At 41.3% G+C, this 15,501-nt stretch overlaps 1 long non-coding RNA gene across 1 annotated transcript; it reads right to left on the bottom strand.

The window, feature by feature from the left end:
- Positions 1-200: 200 nt before the first annotated feature.
- On the bottom strand, positions 201-14,289 carry LOC141422393 (uncharacterized). The gene is made up of 3 exons (XR_012446934.1): positions 14,172-14,289; positions 10,719-10,776; positions 201-290 (listed from the first exon to the last, which is right to left on the bottom strand). It is a non-coding gene; the product is annotated as an uncharacterized lncRNA (long non-coding RNA).
- Between the last annotated feature and the right edge of the window lie 1,212 nt (positions 14,290-15,501).

The following is a 15,501-nucleotide window of genomic DNA, read 5'->3' as shown; positions in this document are numbered from 1 at the left end:
GGGCCCATTCCAAGTTGAGACAATTGAAGGATATTTTAAGCTACAATCTGAAGACTGTGATAATGACTGCTTCAATTCAACTAATATCAGCCCAAGAGAAAAGGAGAATGGAGATCACCTTACACAGGTAAAAGGGAACCTTGTTAAACTACTGTCACCAAAGCCCGTGAGTGGAAAGGACAGACTTGCCTTTCTAAGCATCAGGCTTTCCCATCAATGCTCTGGTTCCAAACTTCTTTCGAGAGCTCTTCCTTCTAGGATCTTTCTTTCTTTGGCCAAAATGGGGGCACCTGGGTAAAAGACCAAACAAGTACATTTTCTTTCTAAAAGCAGGGGCACCAGGATTTAGGCTGGAATATCCTGAAGTTTTTCTTCACCATGGATTACAGAACACTTTGCATTTTATACTTATGGAGAAGGAAAGGAGAAAGAATCAGGTCTTAAGATTTACTCAGAAGCAAAGGGGAATTCGGTGGATTTTTATCAGGAGTTCTTCTAGAGAAAGATGGTATTTCTGGCACTGCCTCAGGCTTCTGCCAACCCCTCTTCACTGAAAGAGGCCATCACAGTGATAATGCAACTCTGCCTCCACTGTGTGAAAATGAGTTTGGTTCTAAGGGTGTCCTGCAGGTCTGAAAATTCGAAGTATATGCTAAGATCTGCTGATTAATGCCCTTTGATTTTTCATGCGAAGAATTAAAAGATTAGGAAAGTTATGTGTTTTCTCTGGGATCACAGAAGCGATATGTGACATATGCCAACCTTGAACTCAGGTCTTTTGATTTCCAGTTCAAATCACAACATCCAGCCTCAAATACCTAACTGGAATATTCTCTTTTGTCTCTCTGCACTCTCTTCTGGAGAAGGGAGCCCTATTGGTCCCTATTCTCTAAGTCCTGCATTTTATGCCTTCTGACCCTGTCCCCAAATGGAACTGATTGGGCCAGAATGGACCCTTGAACTAAGAACAGTCTATCTATGAGTTGGAGAGGGACTTTCAGCCTGACTCAGAATAATAAGTGGATAAATCAGAATCCCTGTGTCAGGGAATGGTGCTAAGAGACACCTTCTAGTGGTGCTAAGCTCTGGACATGAGCCAAGCAATCCCATAAGACATGGGGCAGGGAGATTTATATGAGACGAATTAGCCAAGAACCCTGTCAGGAGACAACAGAAAATGAAGCAGCCGATGAACCAGCCAGAGGAGAGGAGTGACTTTCTCATCTGCTCTACCTCAGACTTGACTCTATTTCTTGTTTTAGAATCATATTATAGTTTCTTGTTTGTCAATTCTCTGAATTCCCCTGTAGGTCTAGGGTAGGCCTTCATCTGATGAGTTGTCACCTACTTTTTCAGCATGTCTAGTTTTCAGAGTGGTAGCACTTTCAATTGCTATAATGGCAGGCAGTCATTGTCTTAAAAGACAGTATTCTAATCAAACTCACAAAGGAAGCAACAAAAAAGAGCACATGTCCCTTCTCATGTACCATTCCAAAATCTTCTGCTTGATCCCACCTTTCTGCACTCACTGCCTGTCAATAGCAACATGAGGACTAAACTGGTTTTGTACAATTGAACTATATCTCTTTATACCTCTATCATCTTGTCCTGGTGCTGTGGGATGAGATAATGACTTTTAAAAACTGCATTAATCTGGTGCATGTGCCCACTGGAAGTATGAGAAAGCTATGAATGCACACCACTTTTGACCAAAGAGGAATGAGAAGTGATGGATAAATTCTTCCTGTTTTTATGTCCTTGGCAAATATACTTGCTTAAGATTCTTCAATAGCCCAGCAGCATCAGCCACCAGTAGTGGCCAGCTCCTCAACACATCCTTGAATCCTTCGACATTTCACTCCCTGATTCTGTTCACTGATTCCATAGGATCACACTCCCAAAGGAACAACCTGTGTCATGCTTGCTACTGGGAACCCCGGCTAGCACATTGAGAAAAGTTATGGTTTTGACTCTTGCAGCCACCACATTCCTGATTAAAATAATTATGTGCACTTGAGGATGGCCCCCACAAAGTCAACATACTCTGATCTTGTCTGTAAATATTGCCATTTGCACACAGCTCCACATTCAAATGGTCTTCTCTAAAAGTAATTACATTTTAGATGAATTCTTAGAGTCTTCCTAATGACCTTCTCAAAATAGACAATCCCATAATATTATGTTTATGCTTTTTCCCAAGTCCAGGAATAGCAAAAACTGGGAGTACATCAAGAAAATCTTTGAGAAAGAAGCAACATGCTTTTATTTTCCATTGTCTATTACTCCAGAGCTAGATTTTTCACTGGAATCTATGATTGGTTGCTATATTGATTTCCTAGGGCTTCTGTAATAAATTACCACAAGCTAGGAGGTTTAAAAACAACAGAACTTTATTCTATTGCAGTCCTAGAGGCAAAAGTCCAAAATTAAGGTGTTAGCAGGGCCATGTTGTCTGTGATGGTTCTAGTGGGGATGCTTCCTTGATTCTTCCTAGCTTCTGGTGGTTTCTGGCAGTTGTTGAAGCTCCTTGTCTTATGGCAACAGAACTCCAACCTCTGCCTCCATTTGTACATGGCCTTCCTCCCTCTTTGTGCTTCTATATCCAAATTATTTTCTTCTTATAAGGACAGCAAGCCACTGGATTAGAGCCCACTCTAATCCAGTATGACCTCATCTTAACTTGATTATATCTGCAAAACCCTATTTCCAAACAAGGTCTGAGTGGACATGAATGTGGAAAAACATTGTTCAGCCCATTATAGTTGGTGCATATACTAAGGAAAGATAATATTCTTTGATCCTGGTGAGATAAGGGTAACATTTGGGTGGGTAAAAGAAGAGCACAGGCTTAGGGAAATCTAAATGGAACTAGGGATCATTTGGCAATGATGCTGATCATAATTCAGGATAAGAAGAGTTTTCAGGCTGTCCACAGATCAGCTTCATGTTTTCCTGAGGCAAGGCAGTCATTATATCCATTCCTTTAAAGGAACATCTCTTGTCTTCCAGGACATAGAGCTTCTGACTAACATTCCGTTATTTTCCCCTGGAGCACACTCACTGTGTCAGCTACGTAGGAGTTAAGATTAACAATGAATTTCTGGTTAGTGTACAGACCCTTGATATCCATGGGTATATGGTTCCAAGGAGAGCACCCTTGAGGAAAAACAGAAATGCTCAAGATGCACAGAGTTCAGTGCTGTACTGTGAGCACTTGATTCATTTTTCCCATACCACCACCCAAATTCTCCTAAAGACATGACACCTTTCAACAAATCTGGACATTTCACTTTATCATTTGAATTATGGACATCAACTGTTACATTGCTTTGAGAGCATTATTTGCTTTTGGGGAGGTATATTTTCATAAAATTTAGGGCAGGGAAACACTCAGCAGATCACGTGACAATTTCAACACAACTGATAATAATGCAGGACTGACTGAGAGCTTCTCCACATCAGCTGAGCTGTGTAATGCATGCATGGGAATTTAAAATTTTTGTTTTTGAAATTTCTTTTGATTTTTTAAATTAATTACATTTTACTGGAGGAATGGGGATAGGTAGGAAACCCAAAACTTGAAAGTGTTTGATGTTCCCACTGCAGAGGAGCTCTGCTTAAAGTGACAGAGGTCAATATGGGAAGGTGACCAGGAAGTAGTGAAGAGGTCAGGTAGAGATTAATCAATTCGGATTGTAATACATACACTTGTGCATGGAAGCAATGCTAGGAATCTCTCTGTATCTCTCTCTCTTATCTCAACTAGCAAAACACACTTCATCTTTCTTATTATTGCTTATGTCTTCTCTTCAACAAACTTAGAAAAAAGGGCAGAACAGGTTCTGCCTGGAAGCGAGGGGGTGAAGGGGAAAGGAAAGGGCAGGGGACAGGAGGAAGAAATGACCCAAACAATGTATACACATATGAATATATGAATAAAGAAAAAAAACTTTTTTAAAAGCCTGGAAGGGTGCTTATTATTATTACTATTATTATTGTTACTGTTATTATTTTTATTACTATTAAGGTTCATTAATAGTAATGACTATTAATTTCTGGAATCACAACATTAAATTTCTTGACTTCTGAATGTCTAAGTTTTTAATCTGTGTGCACTGACAAAATTATATTTGTTCATTTTGTTTAAATCCCAATAAAATGGATTATAAATTAATTGGAAAAAATTCATTACTTTTGTTTTCACTTGATCAAAAACCGCATGTTATAAATCCATGAATAAGCCAGGCTTGTCCTATTCCCAAATGAATGAGAAAACAGGCATCTCTTAAGAATGAGCCTTTGCTAAGACCTAATGAAATCTTCAAGGAATGTTGGAGAACCTTTCAGAGGCGGAAAATTTTGTCTGAAAGTCAGTAACAGTGATATTATGGGAGAACTCCTGGGAGTGTTAGGAGAGTGTTTCTCTCTCACTGAACGGGTCTTGAGCAAGTCCCTCTAACTCAGTTTGATGGGAGGTGAACAGAACATAGCCATCCTGTGACCTGTTTGCCAATGTTCTGTGACTTGAAACTTAATCTCCTTAAAGGCAGGGTCCACAGATCCTAGGCTAGTACATGACATTTAGGAAAACATCTAGCTTTTATTCATTTAATGAATGTTGAGGATGAACTGCTTAAACTGAGAAGAGACTATTCATTTTCAAACCAGAAGTTGAAACTCAGGAGCCATGTTTTCCAAAGAGAGGAAAAGGATTTAAGTGGCAGAACATTGGGGACTTGTTTAGTAGACATTTACTGTGTGGACACATTGTAGGTAACAGGGATAGAATAATATGCATCTTGTAGCCTGTGCTTTAATTTGTTAACATATAATGGGAGAAATGCATCCAGTGCTCCCTTTTAGTATAATTACTAATCCCATAAAGGTAAAAAAAAATTAAACCGACTCCCTTGCTATAATTTGTATCTGGAATGTCCCCCAAAGGGCAATGTCTTAAAGGCTTGGTCCTCAGCTTGAAGCCATTGGGATGTGGTAGAATCTTTAAGAGGTGGGACCTAATAGGAGGAAGTTAGGTTCAGAGGGGCATTCCCTAAACTTTAGGGACCCTAGCCCCTTTCTGTCTCTCTTTGCTTTCTGGCTGTCTTGAGGTGAAAAAGCTTCCTCTGCCATACTCCTGCCATAATGTGTTACGCCACTATAGGCCCAAAGCAACAGAGCCAAGAGAACATGGACTGAAACCATGAGCCAAGACAAAATTTTCCTCCTTATTGATTATTTATCTCAGGTACTTTTATCACAGTAGTGAAAAATTGACTAGACATGTGAATTAGAAGTTACTCTTGATTAGGGTGATCAGAGAAATTGTCACTGAGATGCAACAGATTACGTTAGGAAGCCAATAATCTATTAGACATTAGGGCATCTTGGAATTCTTAATGTTATAGAAATGTCCAGACTCAGAAATGACCTTTGGGACATGGGCCAGTCCTTTAAGTTAGGGAACCTCCAATTTTGATATCATTCAGAGTTCAAGGTAATGTCCTTTAGGGAAGGTGCATTCCAACAGGTTAATTTAAAGCAATGCTATACTTGAAATATGCAGCATATCTAAAAATCACAGACAAGGCCACCTATTCCTCACAGCCCAGGGATCATTGGTTAGCCTCTGAAAGATGATGATAAAAATATTTTCTGTGAATTGCTTTCATCCAATATCTTCAGCAGCATTCAGAGAAAACTTGTGGCCTTTCCTAATTCAATTGCCTACTTGGCTGTACATTCTGAAACCAATACTCAAAGGGAATTCCCACACAGAGCTTCCTGGGAGAGCCCATCCTCCTTTACACCCTCTGGAGATCATTTAGTATCTGGAACTCTCTCTCAAGAGCTACAATTAAGTTGGGGTTTAGGAGGAACTGGATTCTACATAAAGTCAGTGGAACAAAGAAAATTATAGTCCAACCATTAGCTGGCATGTCTTCTACTTCTTGAAAATTTGCCCTTTTCTGCTCTGTCAGTATGAAGCACTATCTGCTCTTTGACACATGAGCAAAAGAGCACAAGCCTGGAAGAGGGAACAGGCAATCTCAGTGTCCTATATATGTGAATACAGGTTCCTCTGCCAGTTACAAGGGATAGAAACCCAACTCAAGCTGATTTAAATAAGTAAATGAATTCGAAAAGTTCAGGTATGGCTGAACCCAGGTAGATGAATGGTATCAGCAAGAGCTTTTTGTTCCCTAGAAGGCTAAATTTTTAATGGGCAAATGTGAGTACTTTACCTATCCCTAAGCCAATTAGTATAGCCAGCAGCAGGTGATGGGCTGATTAGCTAGATGTCGATCATGTGACCTCACTTGGCCTTCCCAGCTCCCAAGAATAGGAGAACGGTTTCTCAAAGGAAAATAAGTATGTTGTTCAAGTAAAAGTAGGGAGATGCTTGAAGGAGGTGAGAACATTGAATGTCTACCATGGAATGTAACAGATCATCTTAGTCACATTAAGTACTGGAGCTCTGAACAGAGCTACCTGCCCAGCTCACGTTGGGGACTGCATCATTGCTGTGGCTGAAGCACCTACTGCATCACCCCCTTGAACTCTTTCTGCATCATCCTGCTTACTGCCCTGTGACTGGGAATGCATGTCAACCCTCAATTCTGAGTTCATACTAAGAATGATCAGTTTCATCAACAAAGACAGTTTCCTAATGTCCTAGCCTACCTCCAAGATAGCAGACCAGGTCAAGTTCCAGCAGTAGCTATTATCACCTTAAGTACCCAGAGTCCAGCAAGAGGACCCTGGTCAGTCCAGGCCTTTGGGATTCTATATTATAGGTCTTTCCTAGACCTGGCCTCACAGCCTTACTTTCCCAATGAATGTACTAAACTACTCTTTCATATCCCTTATGTGAGATGCTAAAGTAGCTCATCTGTCTTCACTCTCATTCTCCAAATTATTTCTTCAAATATGAGCAATTTTTTCCTTATCTCTCTTGGTACAATTGCTTGCTTCCACCCAGAGGAGTGAAGTGGTTTGTTGTTGTTGCTCTTGCTTTTCCCCCAACAGTTACTTCAACTGCAATTTGATGTTTTCAAGCACTGGGGATGGGAAAGACATATGTAATTAGAAAAGTAAATAATGATACAAATGACTTATTACCAAGCTTTTCTGGGTGACTATTCAAGTCAGAAAAACAATAGTGCTCTGAGGACGGAAATGAGCCCACACATTGGACAGTGAAGACAAGGAACTGAAGTCATGGAGCAGGGCAAAGCCAATTCAAACAGCAGAACTTTGTTTCTTACTCACACAAGACAGAAAGGCATCGGGTGAGAAAAGAGCCAGAGATGGCAATACTGGTGACTCTCGGCTCTATCTCTGCAGTATCTACTTCTCCAATATACTCAATCTGCTTAACAAACAGAGCTGTGAGTGAGAGCCTTGTGCATTCAGAGACTCAGAGACAGCAAGAAGTTCCTAAACATCCCACTGCTGTCAGACTAGCAGTAAGAATTCTCAGTGAATCTCAGGAAAGATTTTAAGGATGTGTGATGTTCTTTAAGCATTCCTGAGCCTTCATGGGAAAATTTCCTTGATTTACTTAGCATTCTTCAGTTATTTCAATTTTTATTGGAAAACTCAATAGATTTGCAAGGGGTAACTTTTTAAAGGTTTCATAATTCAACTTTTAGATAGCCAGAGTGAGACCTTTCCCCAGAATCTTCTTTCCCCTTGAGAAGAGAGAGAGCAAACATAAAGGAAGCAGTAATCTGCCCACAGACTAGTGACCAAGCTTCACTTCAGAGATGCACTTTTTAAAGGTCACTACGTTTTAAAGGGTTGTTTCTACATGACCCCAACATAGCCAGTTGAATAATGGAAAATTTAGCCAACTCTCCTGATTGTTTTATCATAAGAATCCAGTTCTAAAGATAGGCACAAGGCATTCACATCAGGAAAATTCCATTTGGTTCAGCAAAGACTTCTTCAGCACATGGTGGGTGCTATACTATGTTAGTTTCCATGAGCAATGAAGATGTTTGTGTTCTGACCCCTGGCCTCAAGCTGCTCCTAATTCAATTGTTTTGATAAAGCACAATTTTTTGGGGTGGAGAGGAAATAGTAAGTGCTGCAAATCTACTAAAATTCCTAGGTCCCAAAATTTAATATAAATCAAACAGATTGAAAGGACCCTGAAAGGCACTTTGATTATTTTTTTCCATTTCAACCAGGAAGTCAATTAAACTGTTATTGGTGAAGTAACTTGTGGGCTGAGTCCAGCTTTAGGCACTGAAGTTTTCCTTGTGAAGGAAAAACCATGACCCTGTCATAGTAGCCGGGGACTGGGTAGGAAAATACAGGCAGGTTGGGAAAGGAAACTGATTAGCATCCATATTTAGAATCATGGATGTTGTGTATGGGAGAAGAGAAGGGACTATGGGTGGTATGGAGAAGGTGAGGGGAGATGAAATAAGATTTGGGAAGATTCCTGAAAACAACAAAAATGGAGCTAAATGTTTGGATCCCGTGGAGAATGTGGTTTGGCAGAAAGGGAGAAAGAACACTTCCAGGCTGGGAAAGGAGCTTATAAAGAGGTAGAAAGGCCACGAGGATCACACACTTGTCCCCACACCCCCATCCCATCTTCTCAAGGCTGCAGAAGCCATGAGTTTCTCTGTCCTTTTTCTCACCCTGCCCTGCATAAGGAGGAAGGGCTTCAGAGGCTTGGAAGCTAAGCCCCCAATTTTATGCAGATATCCAGACAGGAAAGGAAATCATGAAACCTAATTGCCTCTTAGAACAGCATTTGTCTAGTTTTCCCATGAGGTATCAGAGGGGACCGAGTGCAATTGGTCACAGGGTCGCCAGAGTTTAATGTCCAGCCTGGCTCTGGGTTCCCACATTACTCTATCCCTGGCAAGTGAGACTGACTGATCTCAACCAGTAGTCTCAACCCCATGCCAAACCCAGAGACCAATGCTGGTTTCTGGCAGAGGTAAGCTTTTTGTCTGTTCTTGCTCTTGCTCTCTTGCAACTGGTCCAGCTTGGCTGAGAATCTCTTGCTCCATAATAATCAGGTTCTTACCTAGCTGATCAAGCCCTAGTTTTCTCCTAAGTTGTGTCTGAGTCCTCAGGGATTAAAATCTAGGCTTGTTTCCCATTCCCACCAGGAAGTCCTCCTTGGAGTGCATCTCATCAGTAGCCAGGGTGCCCTGCTCCTGACCTCTGTACAATCCCCGCCAGGTCACCTTGAAGCCAGCCTTTAGTTATTTGGACTTACTGATTGCCTTTCCCTGAGACCACCAGTAATGAAGGTCCCATTTCTGCCCGAAATCATTCTCTGGATCTTGGTGTTGGTGTTACTGTCACACAATGGTGGTCCTGTCCTTTGGCTTTTTGGAATAACCTCAGATTCACAAACTCACATCTCTGGGATGCTGATTTCTGGCCTTGCTCCTTATTCAGATCTTTTGGGTCCCATGAAGAATTGCCCTGAGTTTCAAAAACACTCATTTTGTCCACGGTACTGGGCAATGCCTCAGTTATTAACAGAGATCCCACTGTAACAAGATCATATTTTATACTTCTCAGAAGTTCAGCCACTACAGGACCCTGATCTGAACACTAGAAGGAAAAACTTTCATGCTTGATTGACTCAAAATCAGTTGTTCCTTCTCAGAAACATGCTCTTTCTCTCTTATCCTCAAAGACCTACCAGAATTTCAGGTCTAAAATTCATCTGCTCCCTGGTTATTCCTGCTCCTTCCTCCTCTTCCTCTTCCTCTCCTCCTCCTCCTTCTTCTTTTTCTTCTTCTTCCTTTCCTCCTCCTCCTCCTCCTTCTTGTCCTCCTTCTTTTCCATCTTCTTTCTCTTCCTCTTTTTCTTCTCCTCCTTCTCCTTCTTCCTTTCCTCCTCCTCTTACTCTTATTGTATTAATAAGAAAAATGCCTAAAATTTCTGGTATTTCTTGAAAAGGGGTTGGATAAGAACCTTTGGTGCTTCATGGCCCTTCTAGGTCAGAAAAGAAACCTGGGAAATATGTAGGAAGGAGGCTTCATGGTATTGCTTGTATATAATTTCCTCTCTGCTCCCTCCTTTCTTCCTTGCAGTTCTGGGGGTCAAATACAGAGCCAAGTGCATGCTAGACAAATGCTTAGGATGAGCTATATCTCTAGCCATATTCCCTCCCCTTGACTGTGAAATGAACCTAGTGAATCTCATTTAATGAACAGAATGTAGAAAGTGATGATTGCTGGTTCTGAAATTAAGTCACAAAAAGACTGTGACTGTCTTGCTTGCCTTTACTTTCTTCTTTGCTTTTTGCTGTCATGAAAGCTAGATTCTATCACAGGAGTTGCCATCACAGGAGAGTTACACATGACAAAGAATGGAAGGACATCTCTGGTCACCAGTTAGTGAAGAATGGAGGCCCCCAGACCATAGTCCGTGAGGATTTAAACCCCGCTAACAAACATATGAGAGAGTTTGGAGTAGATCCTTCAGATGAGACTGCTGGTAAGCAGCACCTAGTTCTCGACCCACAGAACTATGAGATAATAAATGTCTGATGTATCAGCAGGTAGCTTTTGGAATAATTTGATATACAGCAGTAGGTACCTAATATAAGTCTCAGAAAATCAAAGAAGGCAGAAAAATTTGGCTAAAAACAACTTCGATAATTTTCACCTACCTTAAATCTACAATTCCCTATTTAGCTAGAGATAGAGGAAAGTCACATTTATTTCATCAACACTTACGTAGTGTGGGTCCTCTCTGTACCAGCACTGTGACAGTTGCTATGGAGGATCCAAGGACCTAGGGGAATTAGAGAACAACCATAAATGGAAGAAATAAGAAGAAATATCAGCATCACCATTGTGTCATTAGTTTGCCCATAAACTCATGAAAATCCCTCTTACATTCTATGACAAATAATGTTAAAAAAAAAAAAAAAACCCAGAGCGAAAAGAATTTCAATTGGGGTGGATTGTTATGAAGCAGTCTGAATTCCATTAGGATAGAGGCCAAAAATTGGCAACTTTCTGACTTGTTTGGAAATATAAGAAGAGCTTCCATACTGGGTCCATTCTCCTTTTCTGACCCATTGCCTATGGGCCCTTTCTTTTGTCTCATTCTACCACAGTCTCCACTCAACCCACTCCACTGATTTAAAATGGCTGGCATTTCAATCTACAAATGATACTTTAAGCCCCTCTCTGATTCTTTTTTAGTTGCATATCTCTTCATGTCTTTGGGGTCAGTGGTGCCCCAAAGAGAAAGACAGCTTTGATTCTGTGCCTCTAAAGAAGCTCCACAGGTGAAAGCCTAAGAGTGGGGCCATAAAAGGTATTCAGTAATTATTCCCTTGATTTTCCACCAGTTTTTGCTAACCTTATGCAAATAAGTGCTTTTCTATACTTGCTCATTATAGAGTCCTGTCTTATCTCAGACACGAGGCTCAGCTAGAGATATATCAATGAAACTGATCCCAGCTCTAACAGGACTCGGAAGCCACCTGACAAACTCAAGAAGATGAATATGGCTTGAGTAAATGCAGTGAACTAGTTGATATGAACTATCTATCCCCTTCTAGGCGTAAAAGTCTATAATGTACCCCCACCAAAAAAATCCCTCTTCCTTTTCTTTTTCCTATCTTCCTGACTTTGCTCTTTTGTTGCATGGGTCCAACATAAAGGGTCTTGACTTGGTCCCTTTAGGAAGTACAGTATTCTGGATTCTGAGTGAGCACTGGGCTCACCAGAGATTTCAAAGAGTAGGGGGTGGAGGGTGATCTGAGGAATGGTTTGTCTCCTCTCTGCTTCTCTGAAAAGGTTCCTCACAACTTGTTCCAGAGAAATTCACCACCTAAACTCTCAGATGCCATGGAAGAAGGGAGAGGGAATGGAGACATGTAACTTCTCTAAGGAAAAAGTCAGCATCTGGATGAACAAGGCCTGCTGATCAAGAGGATAATTCATGCTGTCCTCATGCACATTTGACTTGCTCATGGTCTGCCTCTGGCCTCTGAAAGATGGCTCTTGACCAACAGACTCTAGAGGAAATAGAGGCTGCAGCCTGGGAGGGTCTTGGCCAGGGCCTCAGCCGTGACCTCAGACTCTTCAGTTGCACCTGAGTACACATTTCCAGGGGAAATGTGCTCTCTATGGAGGAATGGCAACTCTGGCCAGTGGGGTCCCTGTGAAATCACCCCAGATGGTCTAAATTAGTGCAACACACACACACACACACACACACACACACACACACACGCACATTTTTAAAAGCCCAGAACATAGAAGCTTTTTTTAAATTCTTGAGTCCATTCTCTGACCTTCTGCTACATTAACTTTTCTTATGTAATTTTCTCTTCTGCTTACCTAAAATGTTTCCATATTGAATTTGCTGAGCAGCCAACACATTTGTGAAAGCACACAGGCAAGCTAAACTCACTTCCTAAGCCAGATTCACACCTAAACATAAACAAAGCTCCTAGGCCTTGAAACCAATTGCTTCCCTTACAGAGAAAGAACTTTCTTCCATTATGTGCATGCATGAAAATAATATAATTAAACCCATTAAAATTTGTAAAAAAAAAATGGGGAATAAAACAGTAATAGAAGGGGTAAATTCTATCAAAATATATTATGATATGCATGTATGTAAATATCACAACAAACCCATTTGTGTAAGTAATATATGTTAATTAAAAAAAGAAACTTCATGCTACTAAGGAAGGGAGAATGTGCTGGGTCTCCTATTCCCTATCTTTTGTCCCACACTTTTTCCTTTTTCCCACCCTGGAATTTCAGCTTCTAATGAAGTCATATCTCAAAATCCAAATAAGAGCCAGAGGTTTCACATCTTCTCAGCTGAATTATCCCAGTTCATCCAAGCACACAATGTTCACACATCATGTTTGTACATCAGGCTGACTACCTGCTCTGTTGATCTCTCTCTTTCTCTCTCTCCATTAGGTAAAAGAGAAAGTTTGAGTCATACTAAAATCACAGAGTAAAACAGACAGATTTCCAAAGAAAGAGGAGAAGAAAATAAGATAATTAACCATCTTCACTTCTTTATATTTTTTTCTCTTAAGTTTTTTCAAAAGCCCTTTACTCTTTTTTGTGTGTGTGGTGCTATGGTTTGAACCCAGAGCCTCACACTTGCAAAGCAGGCACTCTTCCACTTCAGCCACAACTCCAGCCCTCTAAAACCCTTTATTTTTAAAGGACATTTTGCCATTTTGCTTCATCAGCCCTAGTGTGAAAAAAAGCATGCACATTTACATAACTATGAAGCCTTCTGCTGATGAGCTCATGTTTATTTTGCCATATCTTGTATTGATCAAAGAAAAATACAAACTTGCCAGAGAAAAGTGCTCATCTTGTTTTATTTCTAAACACAATGTATCAGTCAATGTCCAACTGAAAAGAATGAAAGTCACACTTGCATATCTAAAACAGGAGGATCTTAGTGCAAGGAATTTGTTACCCAGGCAATGGAAAAGATGAGAAACAAGACAGGAGACAATGAGGCAAATCAGAAGGTAGCAATAGCAGTACACAGCTGCAGGGACAAAGAAAGAAACGGGGTGATCAGAACCCAAGGACTAGGGTCATCAGACAGCACACCTGTCCACAGAATCTGGAGTCCAGCAGGAGACAGCTGCTATTAGAAAAAACTATCGAACACTGGGAACGTGAAGGAGAAATAATGTCGCACTGGCTGAGTGCCAGCTGATCCAGGAGCTTGGGAAATTCAGTTTGAAAATGGTCAGTCCCAAGCCTGCAGCAGAGCTGAGGAGTCTGAGAGATGCTGCTGAGGACAAGCAGGCTCTGACCCTTGCGGGGTCTCTCACCTCTCCCTCCACCATGTTCCGACCGCCAATGCTCCCCCCAACCATACAGGCAACAGGACATAAACCCTAGAGGGATCTGGGGTTGGAACTACAAGGAAAGGTACCATAGGTTCACAGATAAGTCACATCGAACTTCCTCTCTATCCAGCTGTGTGTGATCCTGGACCTTTCCCTCTAGTCACTAGGGCTGCCACCCTTTCTAGTTTGCTATCCAATGCTCTGAGTCCCCAGAGGAGCACTGGATATTGCAATCCACACCATGGAGCACTTAAAGCAAAGGTAGGTTACAAGTGTGTTATAAAATGGTTCCTAGGGTACTAAGTTCCCTCTCGTACCAAGAACAATGACTCACCATGTAAGAGGATGGAAGGAAAGAGAAGAGATATTGCAAGGTCTTCCTGGATCCCTGGATCATCCCTAAAGGCTTCTTTTAAATTTTCTCAGCACCTGAGCCTTGTTAAACATGTGACCCTTGTGCCCCTCCCCACTCCTCCCTGCTGATCCCACAAGCCTGGCACCAAGTCTGTAGAGACAGAAGCCTCAGAAGACTGCTGTGTTCAAGAAGGCTCATGAAAGAGGCACGAATTTACTTTTAAATAATCCACTCAGGATGGAGTTCAACAAATCACAGCTAAATCCTCATTTTGGCAACCTGCTTCCATCTTAATTATAACTCTATTATTGCTTGTGTTACTAAACAAGTCTTTCTTTGCCCTTAAAAATCAGAAAGGGGGGATACACAAGGGAGAAGCAAAAATTTAATATAAACAGAGGAATGGAAAATTACCCCTGCAAAGTATAATGGCTAAACAATGACTAAGGAGGCTGTGATATGCATCAACACGGATCCACGAGTGTAAACAGTGTGGTGGGAAGGGAGATGATTGCAATAAACTAGACAGAGACCAGGAATTAGGCAGAGACAGTTTCCTCTCCCTGGAGGAAGGAGGGGCAAGCACGTCAGGAGGATGGTGAAGAGAGCCAGGTCTTGACACTTTGATCTGGAAAGCCCTGACTGAGGAGGCAATGGATAAGGGCACTTTCCACGCATCCTATGACTCACTCAGCAAAGCTGAGGCGGAAGGGTCAGGCAAGACCTAAGAATCCCTTGGTTCATGACCGACTGTTTCGCCTCTTGATTATATTGTCACCTGAAGTCAATGAACTTCTTCCTTAGAATTTCAGATCCCTTTTCTATAAAATGTGATAACTCATACAGCAAATATTTGTTAAATAGCTGCAATATGCCAGACGCTGTTGTAGGTGGTGGAAATAAAACAGGAGGAAATGTCATCGTTGCTCTCAAGGAGATCGTATTTTGGTGAGGGTGGAGGAAGGTAATACAGATTCACAACTAAATACTGACTATAGGGATAAGGAGCGCCATAAAAAAAATAAAGTCAGGTAAGAGGAAGACAGTAATAACATCAGGGCACGAACTACTTCATATAGGGGCACCAGGAACCAGTTCACTGAAATGTGGCATCTTAACAGATATGGGGAATATGTGAAGAAAAGAGTGCTCTTCACATAAGGAGGGTGTCCCAGGGGAAGACACAGAAAGGGCAAACACTGGGAGTTTACTGGAGTTGTTTTGGGGGCATAAATAAAGCATTAGCACAGTTCCTGCACACAATAAGCACTTCATAAATGTATGCTATTTTTTAAATAAATAAGAAAAT

Source organism: Castor canadensis, chromosome 4 (assembly GCF_047511655.1).
Source record: "Castor canadensis chromosome 4, mCasCan1.hap1v2, whole genome shotgun sequence".
Classification (NCBI taxonomy): domain Eukaryota; kingdom Metazoa; phylum Chordata; class Mammalia; order Rodentia; family Castoridae; genus Castor; species Castor canadensis.
This window is presented reverse-complemented; position numbering and strand designations above follow the sequence as displayed.